Source organism: Aquarana catesbeiana, linkage group LG02, assembly GCF_042186555.1.
Source record: "Aquarana catesbeiana isolate 2022-GZ linkage group LG02, ASM4218655v1, whole genome shotgun sequence".
NCBI lineage: Eukaryota > Metazoa > Chordata > Amphibia > Anura > Ranidae > Aquarana > Aquarana catesbeiana.
Genome location: NC_133325.1, coordinates 716,526,359 through 716,533,149, shown reverse-complemented (window position 1 = coordinate 716,533,149; position 6,791 = coordinate 716,526,359). Strand labels below are relative to the sequence as shown.

General features: G+C 45.5%; 1 pseudogene across 1 annotated transcript; it reads left to right on the top strand.

Annotated features, from left to right (window-relative positions):
- Positions 1–755: 755 nt before the first annotated feature.
- Positions 756–6,174, top strand: LOC141129171 (ribonucleoprotein PTB-binding 1 pseudogene; annotated as a pseudogene). Its single transcript, XR_012241779.1, has one exon. The product of XR_012241779.1 is annotated as a ribonucleoprotein PTB-binding 1 pseudogene (transcript).
- Positions 6,175–6,791: the final 617 nt, after the last annotated feature.

Here is a 6,791-nt window from a genome sequence, read left to right as displayed (position 1 = left end):
CCCCATTAGACTGTGGGTGATACGCAGAGGAGAAAGCAAGCTGAATTCTCAACTGTGCACAAAAGGCTCGCCAGAACCGGGACACAAACTGACTACACCTGTCCGAGACAGTCACCTTGGGTAGCCCATGTAAGCGAAAGATCTCCCAAGCAAAAATGGAAGCCAGTTCCTTAGAAGTGGGCAACTTCTTAAGTGGAATACAATGACACATCTTTACGAACCGGTCAACCACCATAAGGATAACTGTGTTGCCCTGGGAGTTGGGTAACTCCACAATGAAAGCCATAGACAGATGGGTCCAGGGCCTCTCTCCATTGGGTATGGGTTATAGGAGGCCCACTGGAAGGTGTTGCTGGAGTCTTACTCTGAGCACAAACGGAACAGGCAGCTACGAAGGCAGTTACATCAGCACATAGACTAGGCCACCAGAATTGTTGGGAAATGGCTCAAAAGAGTTGATTCTTCCCAGGGTGGCCAGCAGCCTTAGGAGAATGGTAACTCTGGAGCACGGCAGTACGGAGACGCTCTGGGACAAAGCAGCAGTCACAAGGTTTCTCAGGAGGAGCATGGACCTGAACAGCAAGAATTATGTCACCCAAAGTAGAACTGAGACTGGTGCGAACCGTAGCCAGAATAAGACCAGGAGGAATCACAGGAATCGGAACCAACTCCAACTTGGAAGTGGAGGAAAATTGTCGTGACAAGGCGTCAGCCCTTACATTCTTAGTACCGGGTAAGAATGAGACAATGAGAGTGTTGTGCTCAGGTGGACGAACTTTCCTGTCAAGATGGCAGCGGCCGTGTCCGTTAGAGGTACCGGGGAACCGAGCGGAGGGGGCTGGGAGAGCGACCAGGATGACGGGGAAGTGTTCATCCCGGAGGAGGAGGACCGCGGGGAGCCCCGGCTGGAGCCCCAGGAGATCCGGAGCCGGGTGGAGAGGATGAAGAGGGAGGTGAGGAACCGGAGGAAGATCCTCATCAAGGGGCTGCCGGGAGACATCGCCAACCAGGAAGTCCATGATCTCCTGGCAGACTATGAGCTGAAATACTGTTTTGTTGATAAATATAAAGGAACTGCTTTTGTTACATTGCTGAATGGAGAACAAGCAGAATCTGCCATCCGTCGATTTCACCACACTCATCTCCGTGACCGTGAGATCTCAGTACAACTGCAGCCCACAGACTCCCTGCTCTGTATCGCGAACCTACCACCCGGTTATACCCAGCAGCAGTTTGAGGACTTGGTCCGCCCGTTTGGTAATCTGGAGCGGTGTTTCCTGGTGTACAGCGGTGTTACGGGACATCCCAAGGGCTATGGCTTTGTGGAGTACATGAAGAAGGACTCTGCTTCCCGTGCCAAATCAGACCTGCTAGGCAGGCAGCTGGGTTCCCGTACGCTGTACGTTCATTGGTCAGATGTGACTCAGCTAACCTACGAACTGCTTCACTCCCACTGCCTGTGTGTGGAGCATCTGAAGGAGTGTGACTTCACAGAGTTGAAGGCTGCCTTCTCCAAATCCTGCACACCCTCTTTCTGCCAGCTGGCATATGGCCAGGACGGTCAGTTTAAAGGTTTTGCGGTTGTGGAATATGAATCGGAAGTGATGGCAGAAGTAGTCCAGTGGCAGATGGATAACTCTGTTGTAGCAGGAAGTTGTGTCCGTGTTTCGTTCTGTGCTCCGGGACCTCCAGGGAGAAGCATGCTAGCTGCATTGATTGCTGCACAAGCTACTGCATTAAATCGAGGAAATGGTCTTCTCCCAGAGCCGAACATGCTACAGATCCTGAACAGCCTGGGTTCTGCAGCCACACTGCAACTACTGCTCAGCCCCCTACTGCATGGGGCAGCTGGGAACAAGCAAGGACTCCTAGGTGCAGCTCCTGCGGTGTCTCTTCTGGCCAATCCTGCTCTTTCTACCGCTCTCCTGCAGCTGGTACTGCAGGCACAAAGCCCAACACAGAAGCCTGGAATTCTGGGTGACTCCCCCCTTGCCACATTATATGGAGCTCTGGGCTTATCACCCCAGCTCACTCCTCCAGGAAAACCTCTAATACCAGATCTAGGCATTGGAGGCTCCCTTCCAGCTGTGAGCATTCCATCTGATTTGGGTACCCCCCAGCTACAGCAGTTTTTAGGACCTCAGCCACCGGACTGGGATAGCCCCCCACCTACCCCTGTTTTAGGCTCCATTCTTGGTGGACTGCCAAAGACCACAGAGCCAGTGATGTCGCTCCTTGGAAAACCACCTGTTAGTTCTGGGCAATTCATGAATTTCCATGGGCGGATCCCGAGCACAACCTCACTGGGTCAAGCAAGTAAACCGACAACCTACAAGCAAAAAGCAGCAGTGCCCAGGGTTCCTCTCGCTTCCTTGCAGGAGTCCATGCTGACACCTACAGAGGGTTATCCTTTTGACTTTCAGGCAGATCTACCACCTCAATCCTTTTCCCTAAACCGGGACCGTACTGTGCCAAATCTGAGTTCATTAGAGCCCAGGAATAAGGTCTCACCACCTTCAAGATATCGAGAGCGCAGTAGCAGTATGCCAGCTCCTCTGCCTCCATTTAGCGCTGGATCCCCTACCTCTTACTTCACCAGTGGATTGCATGCTGGGCTGCAGCAGACTCACCTGAACAAAGCTGTGGGCATGCCTCCTACCAGTCCAGGAGGAGTGCTTCTGGATTATGAAGATCAAGTGCTAAACTCTGGAAATTCCTGTAAAACTCCCATTGGAGCCCAAAAACGAGGCTTTTCTCACTTGATCCTATCCCCTGAGCCAAGCCCCGAGGGAGGATATGTTGGACAGCATTCACAAGGCCTCGGTGGGCACTATGCAGACTCCTACATGAAACGCAAGAGGATCTTCTAGTTTACAGGAAGTCTGCGGGCTTCTTCCTAGATGAGACAAGTCCCTTACCTTGAGGCTTTTCCTCTTTTCCTGTTTTTTTGTTTTTAATTACCAACTCCTAGCGCCTAAGTTGTGAGTGTAGGCTGCGATTGCAGCTTGGACGTTAAACATGGTCAAATTGTCAGAAGCTTGTGTGTAGAGCACAAGTTTCCTGCTGCAATAAATTTTAAAGTTTTGACGTTTTTGTTTTTATTTAAAGGTTTTTAAATGTTGTCGTGTAGTTGGAAGGCTACACTTTTATTTAAGATGTCTGTCTTTAATTGTAGCGCCTGTAAATGCTGCCTTGATTTTGTTTTTGCCCTTTCTGTCATGTGGTAGTGTAATCTTTGTTTCTATTTTGTCATGTTGTACTGTTGCCTTTCTGAGCCAAAAAAGGGTTCCTCATCAGTATGTACATTAGCAACATCTTAAAGACATTATCTAACCCAATTGAATTATTCTCTGACAAGTTGCATCTCTGCTTTCAACAGAACTTGTTGCATGAGACAAATAAGAGAACTTGTAAAGGCCAAGTGCAAAACACAAGGCAGGATGATTAAAAACAGTTTTAAGGGACATCTTGTCTGCTTAAACAAATGAGATTTTTACTGGTGGTGAGGATGCTCTCAAGTCCCCTCTTAACATTAGCGCACTTAAATACAGGCACTACTAATCCTTTGCATTGGCTTGTTAGGGGGTTTTAAAACTATACACGTTTGACAATACCTCAAGTCCTAAAAGTATGTTGCTGTTTAATGGCATATGTTTTTATCAAATGTTAACTTGCATTTTAATTCCTTACGTTTCTTGATCTCTAGTTTCCTAATTGAGCAAACATTTCCCTGCCACTTGAGCTAGGAAATGATCTCCTCGGTAGTAAAGCACTCAATGCTGAAATGACTGTTAGTGCAAAGAATACTTGCATGACTGTGTGCTAAAAATATCAGCATAGTTCAGCACTTAGTTGTAGGCCAACTCCTCTTCCCTTTTTTTTTTTTTTTTTTTAAATGTATTTTAATGCATAAAGTGGGGTTTAAACGTTACTATCCTAAAAGCACTGAATGATCCATGACTGACAAAATCGAGCATGATGTCTGCCCTACCAGCCTTCTATTACCTTGTACTCTCTGGCCTTTAAAGTAAACCTGTAATAAGAAAATGGAGCCTGCCATTGTGACCTCTCCTTTTGAATGTTAGTTGGCTGCCATAAGTGGCTTGCTTCAGTAGCTGTATCTAATTTGGAACAAATGGGCAAATGCCAAATCTGACGCCTCTGATCTTAATCTTTCCAGGTATGGGAGAAAAGTCTAGAAAAAGGACCACCAGTCTATGGTCCAGAATTATTTTATGGGGCATCCATTTAAAAAAGCTACATGTTTAGAGGGCTTAAGTTCTAAGAACTGGGAGCTCTGGACAGCTAAACAGAATTCCTGAGGAAATGTATTCAAAAGATAGGGTCCTGTTGTGGGTAGGCAGAAAGCCTTCTTGAGTTTGGCAGACCTGTCTGGTTCTGTTCTTGTCCTGGTGAAGCCCTCCAGAAACCCTGAAATACCTTGTAGTCATAGCATTTTTTTTTTCTGTAGCACATTTGTCTGGTGCTTTTCTCCCTTTTTTTTTTTTTTTTTTTTTTTTTTTTAATATTTTTCTTTAAATCTGCTGCTGAGGGCTCTGGTCCATCCATCCACTTTTTGACTTTGCCAGGACAGAGCTTGGCTAAAAAGTTGTATTTACTGTTAACTGCCTGTGTTCTTCCATATTATGGGAGAATCCACAAAAATTCTGTGTATTCTGCTGTATCCTCCATAGGAGTATATAAATAAATTACAGGTCAGGGACATGTTGGGCAAGCCCTTGGTTCATTATGATTTTGCCTTGAGGGCCCACTCTGCCCACAATTGCAATCCTTTTTTTAGGTGGGCTTGCGCTTTACTTTCAGAAAGGCGTGGGCTATATTTTTGACAGCTGCTGAAGCTTAACTTTACACCAAAGGGCCCATGATGCTAATAATGGGAAGAGTGCTGCTCCAGGCACAAACATGCAACCACGCCGGTGGCTTCAATGCTGCAGGGTCTTGGCATCCAACACTGCTTGTCGAAACAAATCGGAGGATGGGGAGCTGCACGCTAGTTGCCAGCCCGGTCGCCATGTGTGGAAGGACCGCTTCGGCTGGTCTCCTCCCGGGCCACACCCCACTGATGCATTTCACCCTCCCTCAGGCTTAGTCATAGAGGTCTATGGCTAGAACTTAAGCCTGTGGGACAGTGAGGTGCATCGGGGGGCCAGGGCTTGGGAGGGGACGAGCTGGAGCGGTTTTTTTTGCGCTTGGTGGTTGGGCTGGGGACTGGTGTGCAGCTTCATATTCCCCTTGATCCTTAAAGCTCAACACAAGCTTTTGATATACTTTTTGCATGGTTCATTTTGGCAAACTTGACTCAATCAACCTATGTCCCCCACTAAGAGGCTGCTGGATGTGCAGCATAAATGATGTAGCTGAGGCTACATATATACAGCACTGTTCCAGGTACAAGCCAAGAGTTCCTGTCTCGTACCCAGAACATGGTTTGTCTGATCGGCGCTCGGCCATTTGGAGAGGGCGGTGCCTTCTAGCAATGAATGCAAGGCTTCCCCTGAGTCAGAGGTTGTGACATCAGCTTGCCTTTGACTCGGCCAATCTTAGGAAGCTTTGTATTCATTGATGGAATACATTGCTTTCTCTGGCTGAGTGCTGATCGAATACTATGTTCTTGGTTTGACCTTCCAGTCTCATACCCAGAACACAGTGCTGTATGTAGCAGTAGCTATGTACAGTGTTTTTTTTTTTTTTTGTTTTTTTTTGTTTTTTTTCTGCACATCCAGCGGGCTCACATGTTGGTAAGTGACAGTTTGGACCAAGCTGGCCCAAGTGAGCTACGTAGAGTATATCAAGCTGGAGTTCATCATTAAAGAACCCATGATGTAATGAGGTCTACATTGTTGAGTCCGCTTTGAACAGAGCTCCTATACCTAATAGCTGCTGAAGCAAGTTTGTATAGTCAACTTGACATATGTACACAATGGTCTGATTCAATTATTGTGTTGCTATGAAATGCTAATGAGTTTTGGGCAATTATTGCTGGCGCTTGGGGTTTGCTTCTTGCTGTGAATGTTTTTGCCTGAAAAGCTATTTAACTTCATTCACTTGTATCTTATTTCTGTGTTTCTCCTTTACTTTTTACTTGGATTTAACTTCTGGATATATATATTTTGCAAATTAAAATTATTTATAAGAATAAACTGTTCACAAGTTTTGCTGACTATTTTTGTACTGTACTGCACTGCACGTCTTCCTCTTTATCACTATTTTGAAGGGATGTATATTTTTGTTGGTCTTTCTCTATTCTATTTCTCAACTCCAAACCCCAATTCACTACAGATTATAAATCTATATTTAGAATGTGTTGGGTTTTTTTTTCTCCCCCCGAAGATTACTTCTATATTTTTGTATTAAAGGGATATTATAAACGTGCAAGGCCACTGGCTGTAATCTGTATTCTACAAAGACCTATAGCTTGGCTGTCACTTTTTTTTTTTTTTTTCTCCAATTAACATTTTGCTGTTAAGTTGAATTGCATGCTTGCTAGTTCTACTTCCTAAAAGGCATTGGATCCTGCGCTAAAGTTTTTCGTTCAACTGTCATGGGCATTCTAAAACCAGCAAATGCTGTTGCAGCCCCCTTTTTTATTTGAACAAACAAGTATTGGGGAGCTGCAAGAGTGACTGCTGAATTTTTTTATATATATCTGCTGCAAGATCATACCATGCTACTCCTGGGGGAGTCCAAACTACTATGCCCATGTCTAACATTGATTTTGGTTGGATTTGGCTTTTACATTTTTGATTCACACTTGTACAAAGGCTCTTCTA